Genomic DNA, 20,053 nt, shown 5'->3' with positions numbered 1-20,053 from the left:
TATTCTACACACAAATATCTTTCTAACGGCGCAAGAAGCGCGTCAATTGGAGTCTGTATGCAAAAGTTATGTCACTCAAAAGTTGACCTTCGTGTTTTCACACCTATAGTTTGGGAGGATGTTGGATCAACCCCCATTATTCATGAAAAATGGAATAGCAACATGTTTATTATGTAAAAGACTCTAGAAGAGTCTATGTTGTAACTCTATTTAAGAGTTGATTTAGTCAAAATTAACCACTAGTAGGCTATCAGGTTGTGTCATAACAAAGCCACTAGGAGGAAGAGGCATCCCATTCTTTCGAGAGAATTTTATTCCATAGCTTAGTAAAGATAACTAGGAGAGATAGGAGGTAGAGCACACAAATAGGATATGTGCACTGTAGAATTCCATGGGCCACAGGCATTACTTCTTTGTACTTGTGGCCATATTTCTAGACAGAGAAAGAGAGTGAAGCTACCTCACCTTCCAGTTGGGTTTTCTCCCAAAAGGGTTTCCCAGAGAGCATATCTTTTGTATTATGTGCGTGTGATCTTATTTTTTCATTCTCTACTTTTCTGTACAATTTCCATTCGTATGCATGAACTAATTACAGTAAAATCTACAGATATATAATTTTAATAAAACCGTAACAGTGTAAAAATATAGTATTTTAATATATTATTATCAGATATGTTGTGACGAACTGTCCAGTGGAATATACATGGCATTTTAGGGATCATTTGGTATCAGAGCAGATTTATTTGGGTATTTGTGGATATTTGTAGGGGATCTAGGTCAGTGGGGTCGAAAATTGTAAAACTCTAATCATGATTGATGAATTTCTAAACGAACCTTGTGACCCTGCAGAGGTGAGGTTTTCGCGGATCGAAGAACAAGTCGCAGATATAAACTGCAATGTAAACCTCCTCATGGTGGCTCTAAGAAATAATATAAGGATATTTGGAGAAGATGGGGGTTTGAATGCAGAGGACAAATCAGAAGGGGGATCAGGAGATCAAGAAGACACAAAGAACCAACCAAAGAAAGAACCCGGAAATGATCAACCCAGTTCGAGTGTCGTGAATCAATCCATGTTCAAAATGGAAGAAAAATTCAATATTAAGTTGTACCATGGCGAGATCGACGCTCTAAAGCTGAACCAATGATTGCAGTAAGTGGAAGTTTATTTCATCATCCATCAAATTGAGGAAGGGAAAAATATCTCATTCACGGAGCTGAAATTAGAGAGTTGTGCACTAACTTACTGGGAGAACCACACAGAAACCCTAAGGTTGAAGGGAGAACCTCCAATGACTAAGTGGGAGGATTTCAAAACCCTCATTAAGTCACGGTTTTATCACATTGGGTATGTTTAGGACTAGTTGATCCGGTGGCATTACTTCAGGCAAAAGTCAGGCCAAAGCATGCAGGAGTACACCACAGAACTCAGAAAGATGGTTATCATGCTGGGTATCTCTCCAAAGAACCCAGATGTACTCCTCAAATATTGTGGGGGTCTATGTCGCCATCTGCATCAGAAAGTGATATTGTTAAAGCCAAAATCAGTGGTCGAGGCTTGTGTATAAGCACAATACCTGGAGAACATAGGCCTGAAAAGAGTGCAATCAAGTGGATCGAAGTAGAAGGAGCAAAAGGAAGCTTCCAAGGAGGGGAAGAAGAAGAAAAAAGGGGGAAAATATAAAAAGACAACAGCCACACAACACCAGTGCAAATATCCTAGCAACCACTACAAACACTGCAACATTGATGACCATACATAGGATAAGTGTTGGAAATTGCATCCAGAGCTAAACTCGAAGAACAAGAAGAAATATAATAATAATAAGAATCTCATGGCCACTAATTCAAGCAACCAAGTTGAAAGCAGCTCAGACGTGGATGAGAAGATCGTCTGTAAATCAGTGCAAAAGGAGGTGAATCTGAGTAGCCTTCAGCAACAAGAAGAGAAAGAAATGACCAAAATATTCCATATAAAGATACAGGTCAAGAAGACAAAGATTGATGCTCTATTTGACTCAGGATCGCAGACGAATGTCATTGTAGAAAAGTTGGTCAAGAAGTTGGGGCTGGAAGTTCGTGATCATCCAAACCCATATCCACTAGGATGGGTAAATAAGGATGCAGAGCTGAAGGTAACAAAACAATGCAAAATTAGATTTGTTATTAGTGCTGATTTTATTGATGAAGTAGATCTGGATGTGGCTCCCCTTGATGTATGTGAACTTGTGTTTTGGAGTCCATACATGTACATTCGTGATGCAATATTCATGAGGAGAGCTAACTAGTATCGGCTCATCAAGGATGTAAAATCGTTCATCATCAACGCGCACAAAGGAAAGTAAAAAATTTCATTGGTAAGTGCCAACCAAGCCAAGAAATTGATCAGTTCCAGCAAGAAGTATGTTTTACTGTTTTTAAGAGAGAGTCAATATGAAGAGGAGTTAATAAGAGGCAAGGTATCCCTGGAGGAGTGTACTAAGAAACCAAAACAACAATTGGAAGAGTTGCTGCAGGCATACAAGGATGTGTTCTAAGAGCCTAAAGGGTTACTACCTAAGATAGAAGTAGAGCACAAGATCTAGCTATTTCCAAACTCCCCATTGTCAAATATTGGGTTGTATAAGCAATCAGTTATAGAAGCAAGTGAGGTGAAGAAACAATTGCAGCAGTTATTCGAACATGGTTTCATCCGACCGAGTACATCACCATGTGGGTCACCCATCATCATTGTGCCAAAGAATGATGGGACTTGGCGAATGTGTATAGATTATAGGGTGTTGAATAAAATCACTCTCAAGAATAGACACCCCCTGCCCAAGATAGACGATCAGCTAGCAATTGCAGTAAGCAAAGTATTTCACCAAGCTGAACTTGAAGTCTGGATATCACCAGGTTTGAGTCAAAGAAGAAGATATATGGAAGACCACCTACAAAGCCAGGCAAGGTTTGTATGAGTGGTTATTTATGCCATTTGGCCTATGTAATGCACTAGCTATGTTTATGAGATTAATGAATGATATATTGTGCCCTTTTATAGATTCATTTGTTATTGTCTATCTAGATGATATACTAGTATATAGTGATACATCGAAGGAGCATATTTCACATTTGACGCAGGTGATGGAAACATTGAAGAAACACCAGTACTAACAAATCTCAAGAAGTGTGAGTTTGCGCAACAATCTTGGGTATATCTGGGGTATGTGATCGGTGGAGGAGAGTTGAAGATAGATCCTTCAAAGATGGAGGCCATCATGAAATGATTGGTGCCTACTAATGTTTCTGAGGTCGTGATCCAGGTGGCTCCAGACACAGGCAGAAGTCCCAGAGGACTTAGAAAGGGTCAAAAAATCAAAGTGAATATAATGTTATCAAACCAAGACCATGGCATAGATCTCGTCGTCCTGATCGCAACGGTGCAAACGGTTCGTCAAATCGAGCTCGTATGCAAAAGTTAGAGGCAGTCAAAGTTCAGGGTTGACTTGGGTGACTGGGCAAGCTTAAGGAGGGAACAATTTCGCCGAAACCCGGACACCAGATTCCGGCGAACCTAGGTCGGATTTCAGATGAAATTGTCGAACGGATAAAAATACTCCTATGTTCAATTTTCGAATGTTCAAAAATGCCTAATGACTTTTTTTATAACATAAAAAATAAAATAAAAATAATTAAAGTGGTGGCGGGCCATGACCCCCGCACCCACTATATATATAGATAGATAGATATATATATATATATATATATATATATATATATATATATATATATATTTATTTATTTATTTATTTATTTATTTATTTATATGTCGTTAGTTAAATTCGAGGCCGGCAGGGATTGAACCCGCCCGGCCCACGTGGGCCGGCCCCCAACGGGCGGTCCCATGTACCATCCCAAAACGTTAATACAAAGCGGTCATACCAAAACACGCCATATGTGTAAACGGTTCCGCATAATGCGTGCCAAAACAAACTTAAAAAAAAAACAAACCCACGCCCAATTTTCATAACTGCTGTATAATTATGGCGCAAGCAGGATTTGATCCCCCGACCTACCCGCCTTAATACCTCCGCCTTAACCAACATGCCAACAACCTTTTCATTGACATATCCGCCCACGAAATTTATATAAACCCATTTTCTCAGTGCGGGGAGGCCAGGGGACATGGAACGGAAATTGAGGCATGAATTTTTAATTCATTTTTGCAGGTGGAACCATGAGCTTGAAAAAAAGAGCAGGCGAACCATGATTGAACCAAATTCTCAAGAGGGTGAAATTTTGCCAGTCCAAATTGGACAAATTTTATGTCGATCTTACACCTCTCAGCGACACGAACCTAATGACATAGTCAGAATTTTGATCTGAGCAACATATCTTCAGACGACTCAGAGGATGGAATCTTTGAGGAATTTAGGGGAATCTAAAAGATTCCTTAAGCCCCAGATTGTCATTTTCTCATAATTCAGAAATTTGACAGTCGCTTTTACACTATTCGATGCCATGAATCTGATGGTGCAAGCAGATTTTCCATTTGATCATTTCATTTTTCAGCCACTTTTCAAAGTGGAGTGAAGGTGTCAACATTCATGTGTGAGCAACCATTTCCATGAGATTCGACGCCATGAGATTGATGGTATGGCCAACTTTAGCAGTTTGACATCATTTTCTTCAAATGGCCCCAGGATGTGAGGTATATGCAGTGTGTCCATGTACTTCTTTTTGAGATGAGATGCATTTGTTCCACATAGATCCCTGTTTGATGTTTGATGTGGGATCTTGTTCTCTTACTTGTTCCATGATTCCTGCTTGATGTGACGTGGAATAATTTGTGATATGTACTTCTTGTCATGTTGTTATTGGTATCCCTTTGTCGTCATGTTGACGAGATACTTATGTTGTAGTCATGTATGTCTGAATTGAGATCCCTTTGATGCCATGATTGGTGAGATGCTCATTATTGTCATATGTGAAATTATGTCATACTGATAAGAGTCCTTTGTTGAATGAGAGTTCCTGCCGCAGAACATCTCTTAGAGCCACTCCTGCGTGAGGGAATATTCCTTGTATGATAGAGAAAACACATGCATGTACATCATCACTCTTTCCAGCACATAATGCAGTGGATGTAGTCCCTCCTGGATGAACTCCGTTATCAACGTCTTGTTATTTTATGTTGCTAATTCTTTTCATGTTCCTTCTTCTTTACAACATGCATTTATGTTCCTTTATGCTATTTTAAATGCAATTCTAATCACATCGCAAAAGCAAAATATCTTGGTTAAATCCGGCACTTAAGTCAACTCAAATCAAGTTTGGTATCAGAGCGGTCTTTGCGTGAATGTGAATTGCAAGCGTGAACAATGGAACGCGCAGTGACAAAGGATGAAAAAGCGATGTATGAAACCATGCTCAAAATTTCCCAAAGGGTGGAAATAATGTATGGAGCTCTACAAAAAGAGACTAGAGGAAAAGGAGTGATTGCAGCTTCAGTTGCAAGCCACGGAAGAGGCCCTGGAAGAACTGAAACACAACCACCAGAATCTTCAAATAGAGAATGATGAATTGAAGATGCTTCTACATGAGGAGAAAGAGGAAAAACAATTTTTTCTACAACAACTACAAGCTAAGGACAAGGCCTTGGAAAAGTTGCAGCATGACCCATGTGAGGTAAAAAGTAATTCTCTAAGTCCATGTATGTGTCTTGATGATGATTTCGCTGTTTTTGAAAATCATACCACAGGAATTGGCTCCAAACTGCTGAAGAGAATGGGGTATGAAGGAAAGGCTTAGGCATTAATGGCCAAGGCATTGTCAACCCCATCAAAGTAGAAGAATTACCCTGTTAGGCAGGACTTGGGTATGTCAGGAAAGAAGTTGGGGAATCCGCCAAGACAAACAACGAACCACCAACAACAGATGATGAGCAACCCTCATCAGTTCTTTCCAAATCGACAGAGGAGGTAAAAGATGTTGATTTCCTTTCAATTTCGTCTTCACATAGTATGATTTCTATTGGAGATGTGGAGGTCATGGTAAATTTTAGGGGTGAATTTTAGCCCAAGGGTGAAATTTAAGGGGTTTTTCATTTTAGAGGGGTGAAATTTTTATAAAACACCCATTTCATATATTTAGCCCAACTTTCATTTAAAAAATAATTATTTTTTTCATTTTATCCCAAAAAAGGGGCGGATAAACTATGAAAAGACACATTTGACCCGATTCGTCTGGTTTGGGAGGTTATATTCCATTACAATCGCTCAATTTTCTGCTTTGCAATGTTAAATTTGTTTGCAATCGCCCATTTTCTAGTTTGGGAGGTTGTATTTAGTCCCAATAAATAAAAATATAAATAAAGTGGAGGTATGGTAAATAAATAAAACATCTTTTTATACTTACTCCAAAGGTATGATAAATAAATAAAAATATAAATAAACTAGAGGTATGGTAAATAAATAAAACATTTTTTTATATTAAATCCATAAGTCACCTTATATTTACGAACACTCAAAAAATGCGTTATATTTAGGTGAAACCTATGGGCCAAATACCATGGGCTAAATCATTATTAATACCATGCAAAAAAACAATATTAACCCTAATATTAGTATTAATAAAAATAAAGATGGCACATGGTATTGACCCATGGTATTCATGTGGAATGTAGCCTATTTAAAGGGGGGAATTAAACGAGCATAGATCCATCTTTACTATGGATCTACTAAGCCCCGAGAGGGATCAAATATCATGATATGCAAACTAGCATAAAGTGAAAAAATATTTGATCCCTCTCAGGGCTTTGTAGATCAAGAGTAAAAATGGATCTTTTAATTTAATGTCACTTAAACATTTTAATTTGGTTAAAATAAAAAATAAAAATAAAAATCAATTATTAATTTTATTAATTTTTATAAATTACTAATAGTAGTTTTTAAGCTCCAGGTTTATGATAACCCATGGTAATACTATGGTATTCATGGGAGCATAGACTATTTAAAGGGGAAATTCTATTAGCGTAGATCCATCTTAATTTGGCGTCTACCAAGCGTTGAGAGGGATAAATAGATTTCATCCCTCTAAGAGTGGTATATGTGGAGTTAAGATGGACATAGTTTAGTTTTTATGATAATGAAGATATTAAATAGACTTAGAAAATTATATTGTAAAAAACATATTAAGGTGAATGGTTAAAGCTACATTTAGTCACTTCACAAAATTCAGTAAAAAATACCAATATCTCCATTAATATTGGTTTTTCTTATTTAACAAAAAAAAGATTCAAAACAATGAAATCTTATCACTCTTTCCGCATCACCCTCGCAGAAGAGAGATAGTCGCTGCCCAAATTTCCCACCATTTTTCAAATGTTTTTAATATGATATCTTCATGAAAAATTTAAGGTACTGATGTTGGATTAGTTGTTTGAAAAATATGCTCGTTTGTACAACCTTTCATCTTCTCTGTTATTCTTAGTTTGTCGTAATGATTTGTAGGGGTTGGGCCATTGCACCATATTTTCCTAAAAGGCGGAGATTGTGCATCAAAAAGGAAATTAATCCACATGTTGCAACGTTGTTAAAAAAATGCAAGACGTATGAAGGTAGTGAATTATGCTAATAAGCAATTTAGATTGGGAGAGACGTAATTAAATTTTATTATTTAATTGAAGATTTCCAATTAAAATAATAATAAATCTACATTTATATATTTATATATTGATTGGAAGGCTTCTCACAATGGTCACTTCTTTCCATTAGATCCCCTTCAAGCGTTTGGGATACCTACTACTTTCTTATATTATATATTTGGGGCTTGCTACTTGTTGGTGTGTTGGGGTAAACAAACTTGATGTGTTTTTTTATCTCACAAATGGAGTCTATAGAATAAGAAAGAATTTGATAGCTTGACAAAAGTGGTAGAGAAAAGATTAATCTCTCCTACCTTGACAAAACTGGTGGTCAAGATCAACACCTACAAGAACTTTGTTCTAGAATATTATCAAAACCAATAGAAGGATATGAAAGAGTATACAGTAAGAACCTTGACAAACACGGCCACTGAAACTTGCAACATTGTTTGTAGGAAGAGAAAATTATGTTTCTTTTTTCCAAACATGTATGTTAGTATATTACAGTTAAATGAATATTTTTTTCTATTATCATATATGGTTTCGTACTTTAACAAAACATTCGCCAAGACTTCACAATTTTTTATTATTCAGTGAAATATTTACCAAGATCTTACAAGATTTTATAATTCAATGAAAGATTCACCATGACTTTACAAGATAATATAATCTGGTGAGAGATTCGCCAAAAAAATTATATATACATATTATATTATTGATAAAATCGCCTCTCATTTTCCCTATGTATCATGGGGGTTCGCCCATTTATTATACATATAAATTTAGGGTGGTTCTTAAAATTTTCCTTGGTGGAGATACCAATTACAATGACAAACATGAAGCTCCTTAACAAGATGAGGTACAAGGAGGAAAAAGAATTTGGTGTTAATAACCAAGACGTAACTCAACCATTGGAGGTTGTGCAGAGACCTCGATTTGCAGGCTTGGGATACACCGAAGGAGAATGCTCAAAGGTGTCAGATTCTTCCGAGACATTGTCAAAATCGTCGAGGAAAGAGAATGATGGGCACACATCCCCATCATCCCATGGTAGTACCCATTGCAAGGAAGGAGCTGAGGCAAGCTCTCATCGCCATAATGACATCAGAGACAGCAAGGAAATGTATAACCAATTTCGATATTCGAATGTTCATAATCATGTTGTTAAAGATGAACTTAAAACATGGAATAGAAAAACATGTACCTTTTGTGGATTACATAACCATACATTTTCTAAGTGTTGGAAAAGAATGGCAACACACAAAAGGAGGAGGCATGAAAGACCCTCTCAATAGTAGGTAAAGAAACTGGTTAAGCAAATCTGGAGGAAGAAGATGTATTGTAGCCATTGCAACATAGGTGGCCATCAAAGAGCCACTTGTTGGAGGCTCCATCCAGAGTAGCGCCTTAAAGACAAAGCATCGGTGCATGAACCAGGTGAAACAGTTGTTTGACAAGAAAAATCACCACAGGGGGGTGACCCATTCACATCAATAAGTGAAAAATGGTTTCTAGATATGTTAGCTTGTCATGGTCATGCTTTTGTAAATCATTTGTTGCATTTTAAAATGTAAAAGTGATGACGTGTTTTCCATCACTTGTTAAGCAACAATGATGTCTGGTTCTGTTTGTGTTGCATGTTAAATTGTGGAGGTGATGTTGTGTTTCCATCACTTATCAAAGAGAAAATAGTGTTTGGCCTTATCTTTGTAAATCATGTGTTGCAGTGATGATGTGTTTTCCATCACTTATTGAAGTAACAATGATATGTTGGCCTTGTTTTCATAGCTGGGGTATTGTTTCCATTTTGATGTAAACTTGACCACCAAGTATGTGTTATAAACTCGTGGCAAGTATGGGATGCTTGGGTCATTAGTTGGTCATGTAAGTCAAGCATGTAATTTGCAAAACAATGTATTACAGGTTGCAGAGGTTAGAGGTGTCAGCTCATCGCTTAAGGCTCTGAAGAACAAAGGTGAAGGAGATGGAAGTGAGACCTTTTCAAGATGCTTGTGATGCAGACAAGGTACAGAGAAGTTGCAAATTATTTTTCATGCTTTTGGAGGACCAAAAGCTCCTCAGTGGCGAGGATTGATCCAGGTGGTTCCAGACACAAGCAGAAATCCCATAGGACTAAGAAAGATTCAAAAAATAAAAGTAAATAGAATGCCTTTGAACCAAGACCAGAGCATAGATCTCGTCGTCTTGATCGCAACAGTATGAACGGTTCGTCAAACCGAGCTCGTATGCGAAAGTTAGAGGCAGTCAAAGTTCAGGGTTGACTTGGGTGACTGGGCAGGGTTAAGGAGGGAACAATTTCGCCGAAACCTGGTCACCGGATTCCAGCCAACCTAAGCTAGATTCTGGGCGAAATTGTGAACGGATTAAAGCACTCCTACGGTCAATTTTCGAATGTTCAAAAATGTCTAATGACTTTTTTTATAACATAACAAATAAAAATAAAAATAATTAAAGTGGTAGTGGGCCATGACCCCCGCCACCCCCATCGCACCCATTATATATATATTTATATGCCGTTAGTTAAATTCGAGGCCGGCGGGGATGGAACCTGCCCAACCCATGTGGGTTGGCCCCCACTGGGCAGCCCCATGTACCATCCCAAAACGTTAATACAAAGCGGTCATACAAAAACGTGCCATATGTGTAAACGGTTCCGCATATTGCGCACCAAAACAAACTTAAAAAAAAAAACAAACCCGTGCCAAATTTTTATAACTGCTGTGTAATTATGGCACGGGCGGGGTTTGATCCCCTGACCTGCTTGCCTTAATACCTCCGCCTTAACCAACAAGCCAACGACCTTTTCATTAACATATCCGCCCACGAAATTTATATAAACCAATTTTCTCAGTGCGGAGAGGCCAGGGGATGTGTCATGGAAATCGAGGCATGAATTTTTAATTAATTTTTGTATATGGAACCATGAGCTTGAAAAAAGTGCAGGCGGAACCATGATTGAGCCAGACTCTTAGGAGAGTGAAATTTTGCCAGTGTCCAAATTGGACAAATTTTATGTCGATCTTACACCTCTCAGCGACACAAACCTGATGGCGCAGTCAGAATTTTGATCTGAGCAGCTGATCTTCAGACAACACGGAGGAGGGAATCTTTGAGGAATCTAGGGAGAATCTAAAAGATTCCTTAAGCCCAAAATTTTCATTTTCTCAGAATTAATAAATTTGACATTCGATTTTACACTATTCGACACCACGAATCTGATGGTGCAATCAGATTTTCCATTTGATCATTTCATTTTTCAACCACTTTTCAAAGTGGAGTGCAGGTGTCAGCATTCATGTGTGAGCAGCCATTTCCATGAGATTCGACGCCGCGAGTTTGATGGTACGGCTAGCTTTAGCAGTTTGACATCCTTTTCTTCAGATGGCCCCAGGATGTGAGGTATATTCAATGTGTCCATGTACTTATTTTTGCTATGATATGCATTTGTGCTGCATAGATCCCTGTTTGATGTTTGATGTGGGATCTTGTTCTCTTACTTGTTTCATGATTCCTTCTTGATGTGACGCGGAATCATCTGTGAGATGTACTTCTTGTCATGTTTTCATTGGGATCCCTTTGTTGTCATGTTGACGAAATACTCATGTTGTAGTCATTATGTCTTAATTGAGATCCCTTTGATGCCATGATTGGCGGGATGCTCATTATTGTCATATGTGAAATTATGTCATACTGATATGAGTCCTTTTTTGAATGAGAGTTCTTGTCACGGAACATCTCTTGGAGCCACTCCTGCGTGAGGGCATATTCCTTGTATGGTAGAGAAAACACATGCATGTACATCATCACTCTTTCCAACACATAATGCAGCAACCTACACCATCTTGACACCAGAGCCCAAAGACGTAGTCCCTCCTGGACGAACTCCATTATCAACATCTTGTTATTTTATGTTGCTAATTCTTGTCATGTTCCTTCTTCTTTACAGCATGAATTTATGTTCCTTTATGCTATTTTAAATGCAATTCTAATCACATCACGAAAGCAAAAGATCTCGGTTAAATCCGGGAGTTAAGTCAACTCGGATCAGGTCGGGAGTTTCATTTGGGCAACACAATAACTGAGGAAATTCATAGCCTCATTTTCAACAATAGCAACACTTCTCCACACCATAACAGCAAGTGGCAGGAGTTTCTAGTGGGGAAAAGTTCAGCAAAAGGATTTCGAGGAGCTAAAGAAGAAGATCAATCAAGCACCAATTCTGACATTACCAAACTTGAAGTGGCCCTTTGAAGTGGAGATAGATGTGAGTGGGTATGCTATGAGAGTTGTCTTAATGCAAGGAGGAAGGCTCATTTGCTACCAATTTGAAGCATTTCATGGGGTATTTCTTAACTACCCTACCTACGATAAGGAGCTCTATGCCATGGTGTAAGATGTGAAAATGTGGAAGCAATATCTGATGGGAAAGGAGACAATAATCCACACATATCACCAACTATTATAGTACTTGCAGGCCCAGAGTAAGCTACAACAGACCAAGCATTACAAGTGGATGGGGTTTTTACAGCAGTTTCATTTGGTGATCAAGTATAAGAAGGGAAACACAAACAAGTTGGTTGATATGCTTTCAAGGCCACCCACATCAAAGATTACAACTTTGGGTACTCTTATGCACATGGAGCCATTCACCCATGATGCATACAGAGAGGCATATTCGAAAGATGAGGAATTCAAGGAGGTGCATCAGCAGTTGTAGAGCCAGAGTCATGTGCATGATGGGGACAACACCATTGACTACCATCTCCGAGATGGGTTACTCTACAGGCTGGATAAGTTATGTGTTCCTAAAGGTGAGTGCTTTTAATTAATTAGAGAGGCTCACACCATCAAGGTTGCAGGTCACTTTGGTGTAGGGAATTTTGTGGATAACTGGTGGGCTCCAGTATTGTAGCAATAATGCTACAACTCCTGGAACTCCCTTCTTTAATTTTATCAACCCGGTAGTTCGTAACAAACTTGGAAGCGACGGTGCTGTATGCACAAGTACTAGCTCTTGCCGCAGCTGTCACTTGGTCAGCTGGCACAAGTCCAGTAGGAGCTTAAGCCAACTTCTATGAGCTCTTAGAAGAAGCTTTTTAATTGATGGATGAAAGCTAACTCGAAGGAAGCTAATCTAATTGCAAAAAGAAACTGAAAGCCAAAAAGAAACGCAAAAGATAGCAAACCCTAATTCTACCAGCTAGTCCTACTGACACAAAGGAGAGCATGCAAACTACTGAAAGAGATGCCATTACTTCTATGAAGGTAAAATACATGTGTCTAGACTATCTCTATCTGAAGGAAAACGTCTTTTTGTATTTTTGATTAAGTTGTTGGAATTATCATGCATGTGCTTTTAACTATTTTTGACTGTGCAGAGGTGGATCGAGGAGGAGAAATGATTGGAAGAGGTCGGGAAGGTTCAAAGAGGGTCTAAGGAGTCCCCAACACCCTTCCAGAGAGTTTCACAGAGTTTGGATTTCAAGAAACCTCATTCGTGAGCTTTTACAGGAAGTCTGCAGGGGTTCTACAGGATGTTTAGGATTTCTACAGGATGTTCTGTAATTTTTCTACAGGATGTCTCGAAATGGGATTTTGGAGCATGGATGGAGGGGAAAAGATGGAGGAATGAGTATGGAGGTGAAATAGGGGTGTAGGGGAGTTCAAGACTTGGAGGTTGGAGTTGAGGAGAAGGTGTAGATGGTGAGATTTGTTCAAGGAGGGATGAAACGATGTTGTACAAGAAGATGAGAATCATGGCAAAGTAAGCGAATGAGGTAAATGTAAGGTAAGGGTTCTGAGTGAAGGATGAAACAGGTAGGTTGGATGGAGTATGTGCAGGTAAGGAAGGGTAATAGGTACTCTGCAAGTGGTTTTTCAAACTGAACAAACAAAGACATGCAAGAAAACAAAGATCTAGTTATAAAACCTATGACCTAGTTACTTCACTCTAATTTGACCTAACAGCAAAAGGAAATGAACAGAAGTTTATTTGCAGTGAAACCATGTGAAACAACTATGAAACTAAGTGATCATAAACCTAAGCATGCATCCAAACTGATATCAAGTTCTACGAACGAGATTCAAACACTAATGATTGCATGGTGAAGCAAAGAAAGTGTTTTTGTTTGGGACAGCATGGTTACTTCAACTCCAGCCCCTGATCCAATAAGGAAGAGGTGGAACCAAAAGCGTTTGATGACCCTTTTTTGGAGCTTTTCCCTGTTATTATCCTACCAATATATTCTAAACATAAACAGCTACTTTAACCATCAAAAGAAATCTAAATAACAAAGCACGAATTAAATCTAAAGAGCAAACTTTATTTTAAGAATGCAGCAAACACACATAAAGATAAACAAGGGAGGTACTGGGCGCTTGAGATAGGCCCAACCCCAAGAGCTACAGCCTCCCAAGAGAGATTTAGAGCTGGTGCAAAGCTGGATTCATCTTTATTAATCAAGAATGAAGAGTTACATCAAAACTGTCCACAAGGAGAGCTTGAGAATGAGCTGAAAGCAAAGCTAATCTATTGCCTACAAATCGAATTACAAAATGACTACAACAAGGCTATGAAATGACTAACTACTAGCTACTATCTACTGGCTAACTAGCTAACATCCACTGGCTAACCAAAATGAGGCCCTAAGCCTTCTTATTTATACAAATTGAGGACCCAACAGTCCTCCTAAACTTTAGGGACTCGGCTGCCCAAAACTTGGAGTTAACAGCAGTCCTACTTGACTTGCTTGGCTGCCCTTGTGCTGATTGATTCGGTGGCCCTTGAACTCCGAGCTGATGGTGGAGAATTCGAGGTAAGGGCCCATAAATGAAGGGGACACCTTCCTACAAATCCTCTAGCTTGTTCTCTCACGAATTTGGCTGCCAAGTGCTCATTAAGACCTTCAATTTTGTCTCCAAGTTGACCAAAAAGGCTACACAAAGCACCCATTAGACTTGTTGGCATAATGACTAACCAAATTCACTCTATTAACATAAATATAATCAAAAACATGCAATAAACTAATGAGAATGGTGGATTAAGTCAAATTAGGAGGTTGAATGAGCCCAAATAATTGTCCATTTTTGGGGCTCATCATCACCACCCTACTGAAAGTGTTGCTCATCCTCTGAGCAACCAATCTCTCTCCTCATCTTTGATGGCCCTGGTGGCCTCCTTGGCTAAAATCTCGGCCGATTTCTCCTTTGGCTTCCCTCTTTTCAAACTTCCTGTAGAAACAGTTCGCTGGCTTCCTGTAGAAACAGTCTGCTAACTTTCTGCTGCCTGCTGCTTTTCCTAGTGAATTCTCAGCCTTGTTATGAGTGTGCAAGTATATGCAATCATATGGAAGAAATGGTGGCCTTGGCATTTCCTAAAACCTGCAACGTGAGGGCACTCGTATGTTTTGTAACAAGGAAGTTGGTTAAATTCACAAGATAAGCCATGGTCATGTTTCCAAGCAACAGGAATATGATAAAGGTGTTTTCTCTGGCTTTTTCAATAGCAATAGCTAATACATTACCCTCCACAAAAAGAGTAACAGGAAGCAATAACAGCGCAGCAATTGGTGCCATGTACATGAGCAAATTCATAGAGTGAAGCTTCTTTGCCTCAGAGGTAAGCAGGAGCCCCTGAACAACTGATTTCAATGCTCTGGCAGCAGTTGATCCTAGGCAAACCAAAAAGCCAAAAAGGTGGAATAATGGCTCACTGTTGTTTGCAATAACAATGCCAAATACCACAGGCACCAAGGCCATATAAACCACAGAAGACTCCCTCTTACATGTTATTATAAATGCAAAATATTGCTGTGAAGAAGGGAGTTGTTGCCCCAATAGCTTGATTGAAGGAGACTGGCAAATAGCGCAGAGAAATATTGCCACAAACAACCGAGAAGGAGAAAATGAAGCTCAGTGCCAATATCTCAAGAAACTGTCTCCTGGAGACGATGAACTGCATTGGTACAATCTCTAACCATGAAATTGCCAGAAAACCATAAAATGAACAGGCACACATGTGCAACGTTGTGAGGAATATTGGGTATCTGGATCCAAAAACTAAGTAGGCATTTGTTAAGCAATAGCACACCAATATTGGAAGAGTACCAAGCTGCAATAATGAGAGTTGTTGTAATAGTCTGGGACACAGGAAATGCACCATATTTTCCTTCTCCTGTTGGAGTTGGAGGTATGTCAATAACTTCTTGTTCAAGCTTTGGATTACTGCCCCGCCTCGTCCATGTTTGTGTTTCGGCCATAGCTGAAGAGGGCTTGAAAAATCAGATCTGATCAATATTCGGAAGACCCAATTGGTTTCCAGACCTGAGCATCGTCTGGGTACTTGTCTATACTGTGTAGGACTCAGATGGACCCAAAACAGATGTGGATGTCTCGTTATTATAAGCCTCCCCCAACTCTGCAACTTGGTGATCTTTTTAGCCTCCTCGAGCTGAGAGATGAAAGAGAGATCAGTTCCTATTGGGAACAGCTTCAGATTGAGATTGAGGTGTATGAGAAGCGAGCACAAACACAAATCTCATCAGAGAGCTCCACCCCAGTTCCGCCTGAAAACCAAGCAGCTTACTCTGCCCTGGAAGACTCTGCTGTATTTTCCTGTAAAACGTCTTCCTGTAGAATGCTAGCCGGATTCCATAGGATGTCTCTGCGCCTCTGCACAATCTTGGTATGCTGGAGAATTTTGAACAGGCCAAAACAATCAACGAAGGATGATAGGTTAATCATTTTGAGGAAGCAGAGGATGTATACTTCAGTTGAACATGATGCAAGTGCAAGTTAACAACAGTCTATGAGTTTCGGCTGAGCGCTCATTAATTCTGCGTGATTTTTGGTGGAGTGAGGTGGCAAAAACGTGTGCTGGCCCATATGAACTGATGTGCTATCATGAACTGCATGTCTTCTTCTATTTGTTAATCAATTGATGGCCTGTGCACTGAAGTTCAACAAATCTTCCATTGTCTGTGTTTCTCATCTTCCACGTGAATGACTATCCACGCATGCTGCGTGATTTTCTCATGAGTGCTAGAGAACTGGGTGTCTTGCTACATTCATGGATTAATTTCACCATTCCATTCGTTCATGCAATGCTTAGACTAGATTCATGCAATAGATGAACAAGGTTTAGTCACGTACCTGAAGTCAAACGGCTGCTTGTGAAGCTTTTTGCTGCTGCATGCTCATGTTCTGCTGCTACATGCTTGGATCCTTTGGTTGCATGAGGGCTTGGCTGATGATTTTTGATTGCTTTTCCTTGTGCAGGTGTCCTCTGACCAGATCTAAGCTGCATGCATTTGTTTCCACGTTCAAATCTGCACGTTCAAGCTGCTGCTGCTGCAATGTCACAGAACCAGAACTTGTTTTCGCCATTGCTCCCAAACGGTAAACCGGATTGATCTGAAACTTGCTGAGCGTGTTCCTATCATCATTATGCATCTCCCATAGCAAAATCGTGATCAATGGATGCACGGATTTTGAGAAAAATGGAAAATGGCTGAAGATTTCAGAGATCGATTTCTCAGAAACCGTGCATCAGAATTGGCTGAAACTGCTTGGGTAGGTTACTATCACTCATATGCATATCCCCATGAAACATGTTTTGAAACGGATGCACGGTTATGGAGAAAATGCAAAAATGGCTGATGGTTATGGAGGCTGATTTCTTGGAAACCGTGCACCGGAATTGGCTAAAACTGCTCAAGCATGTTTCCATCACCCTTGTACAATTCCCCATAAAACGGTTTGTCAAATGGATGCATGGTTTTCAAGTTATGGCAAAAACAAATTTTGTTCTATGGATTTTTGCTTCAAGGCACCTTGCATTTTTGTTGCATGGTATGAAAAAATGAATTTGGGCTGTGATGCAGGTATGGAGATGATGGAGGAGGAATTGGAAGATTGCATGAGGACTTCTGAACCCTTGAGGAAGCTACCATGTTCGCCAAACCACTTTTTGAAATCCATGTCTAGTTTCCCACAATTTCTACAGGAAGTTCCCTGTAGAAGCACAATGAGAAGCACAATGAGGTGGAAAAAATGATGGAGAAAGGCAAGGGATGGACACACAAGTGCTTGTAGGCCTAATCAACAGATTCCCACCATCAGATTCCATTTTAGACTTGAATTTGGTTTGTCCAAAGGTTCTACAGGATGTTTCCTGTAGAAATACAGAGCTTCCTGTAGAAGGCACAAGAAAAATTCCTTTAACCTTGATTTGAGTGCTCCTCCTGTCATGAAACGTCCTTCTTGCAACCTGCAATTAGCCAATGGAATTAGTTTTATTTTTCTTCTTCTTTTTCTCTTTTGTTTTTTTTTTTTTTGAAAAACAACTAGGGCGCCTCATGGAGGTTTTCACCCTAATTGCCTGCCTTGGGCGCCTCCAAGGGAGGTTTTCACCCAAAGATCTTATTGCCTTTTTATTTTCTCTTCTTTCCAACCCATTGACCGCCTCATGGAGGTTTTCAATCAATGAGCCAATCTAAGGCGCCTCCGAGGAGGTTTTCACCTTAGATTTTTATTTTCTTCTTATTTTCATTTTTTTTTTTTTTTTCTACCCTACCCTACTTGAAAAACAAAATCATTTTCAAGTATAAGAATACTTCCAATGGAGCCATGTGCACATCGAGATTAGAGACAAAATGATGTGAAGGCTCAAAATGCATGCTTTGACAGGTATCCGGATCTCAGAGACCAAATGATCTGGCTTTGAAGGGATCAAACATAACTGAGGAAGAAAGTACCGCTGCAACTTAGTGACCTTCTGAAACCATATCTCAATATAGCTTTGATATCCTTGGTCGTCTTGCTGATTTGGATCATTCTTCATGTCACCTTCTATCATGACCTTCTCATCTTCCTCTTTTTGTTGATCTTTCTCTTGAATACATGGAAGATTTGATGGTAACCATGAGGAGGCTTTCTCGATCTCTGATTCTAATCTCTTCTCTTCATCAAGTGCAGCCCATGGTTCTTTGATCTCCTCTTTTGAGTCTTCTTTTGCTGGATGTGATCCTTCAATGCTTTCAACATGATCTCTTTTTTGCAATGCTTTTCCTAAGCTATGGTGAAGATCCTTGAGCTCAAGAGGAGTCATTTGGATATGTTGTGCCTCAGCTTTGCAATTGGGTTGAGCTGCTCCATTGTATGGTTTTGGAAATGGTGGTACGGGTAGTTGAGTGGAGGTGTGTAATTGAGATGGAGGTGGATGGCATTGTGGTTGGGCAGGCATTTGGGGTTGCCTTGGTGGAGGAGGAGGCGATGGTTGTGGATGAGCAGGTGGTGGAGGAAAATGGGCGGGATGAGAGTTGTACTGGGGCCTCCACTCCTGATAGGGTGCATTCCACTGAGGCTGTGGCTGAGCATAAGAGTGAAATGAATGAGCAACTGGTAGGGCATAATATGGATCTGTGAAGGAACAAGGAGAATATGACCAAGGAGGAGGTGTAGACCAGGAAGGATGAGCAGGGGGACCCCAAGAAGGCATGAAAGTGGCTTGATAGGGGTCATAATAGGTCTCGGATGTCCCTTGCACTTCCTGCTGATAAGATCTAGGTTCATGTGGCCTCCTTTGGTTCATATAATAGAGTGATTCAGTGGCTCCTTTAACTCTTTGATATGCAACTTTAAGTCCAGGCAAGGAAGGGCACTGATTCGTAGGATGGTATTCTTCACAGACAAAACACACTTCTAGGGAGTGCATTGGACATTCGTTCCTAGGATGCTTTCTAGTGCACCTAGGACAAAAGATGACCAAAGCCCTCTTGGCTTCCTCTTGCTTCTTTTGGATCCACAGGGTATCCAATTGTATGGCAAGAAACTGCCTCATATCACTCTTGAAATCTTCTATCTGATATTCAAATTCGTCTTTGGACAAGGGACTGCTCCCGACATTTCTGCTTGTAGCCATTTTCTCCAGAGGAATGTTTTCTTCTTCTTCTCCCCTAGAGGTGATTTAAATATGCCTTGATGTCCATCCAGGGGTTCTTCTTAGTCACAACCATCGAAGAAAAGAGAAGGTTGGCTGTGTGAGGCAATGGGGGGTGTTGTGAAATCATTTTTCTAACTTATCTCTACTCCTACAAGGCATGAAAGGAAATCTTTTTGATTGATTTTTGTATTTTTCTTCTCTGGTACCTGCAAAACTAAAATAGATTGAACTGCAACTAACTATCTTGCTAAAACGAAAACGTGGAATTGAAATGAAAGTAGGAAAGGACTAATCTATTTTGCTAAAATGAAATTGCAGGAATGAAATGCTACGCTACGCTTGCGAAATTGAAATGCTAATCTACGCTTGCAGAAATGAAATTGCGGAATTGAAATGCTAATCTATGAAAGCGGGAAAGGCTAATCTACTTTTGCAGAAACGAAATTGCATAATGGAAATGAAATAAA

General features: G+C 39.6%; 1 protein-coding gene and 1 pseudogene across 1 annotated transcript in view; both read right to left on the bottom strand.

The window, feature by feature from the left end:
- The window catches only part of LOC149170297 (uncharacterized), a 293,637-nt gene that overhangs the window by 169,527 nt on the left and 104,057 nt on the right, over positions 1-20,053 (bottom strand). The gene's annotated exons all lie outside the window — the stretch shown is intronic.
- Positions 14,987-16,159, bottom strand: LOC149170298 (putative sugar phosphate/phosphate translocator At1g12500 pseudogene; annotated as a pseudogene).

The sequence above is a fragment of the Pinus tabuliformis genome, chromosome 4_2 (assembly GCF_031772625.1).
Source record: "Pinus tabuliformis cultivar Carrire ecotype Pingquan chromosome 4_2, CPIR1, whole genome shotgun sequence".
Classification (NCBI taxonomy): domain Eukaryota; kingdom Viridiplantae; phylum Streptophyta; class Pinopsida; order Pinales; family Pinaceae; genus Pinus; species Pinus tabuliformis.
The sequence above is the reverse complement of the archived record's forward strand: the minus strand, read 5'-3'. Positions and strand labels throughout refer to the sequence as shown.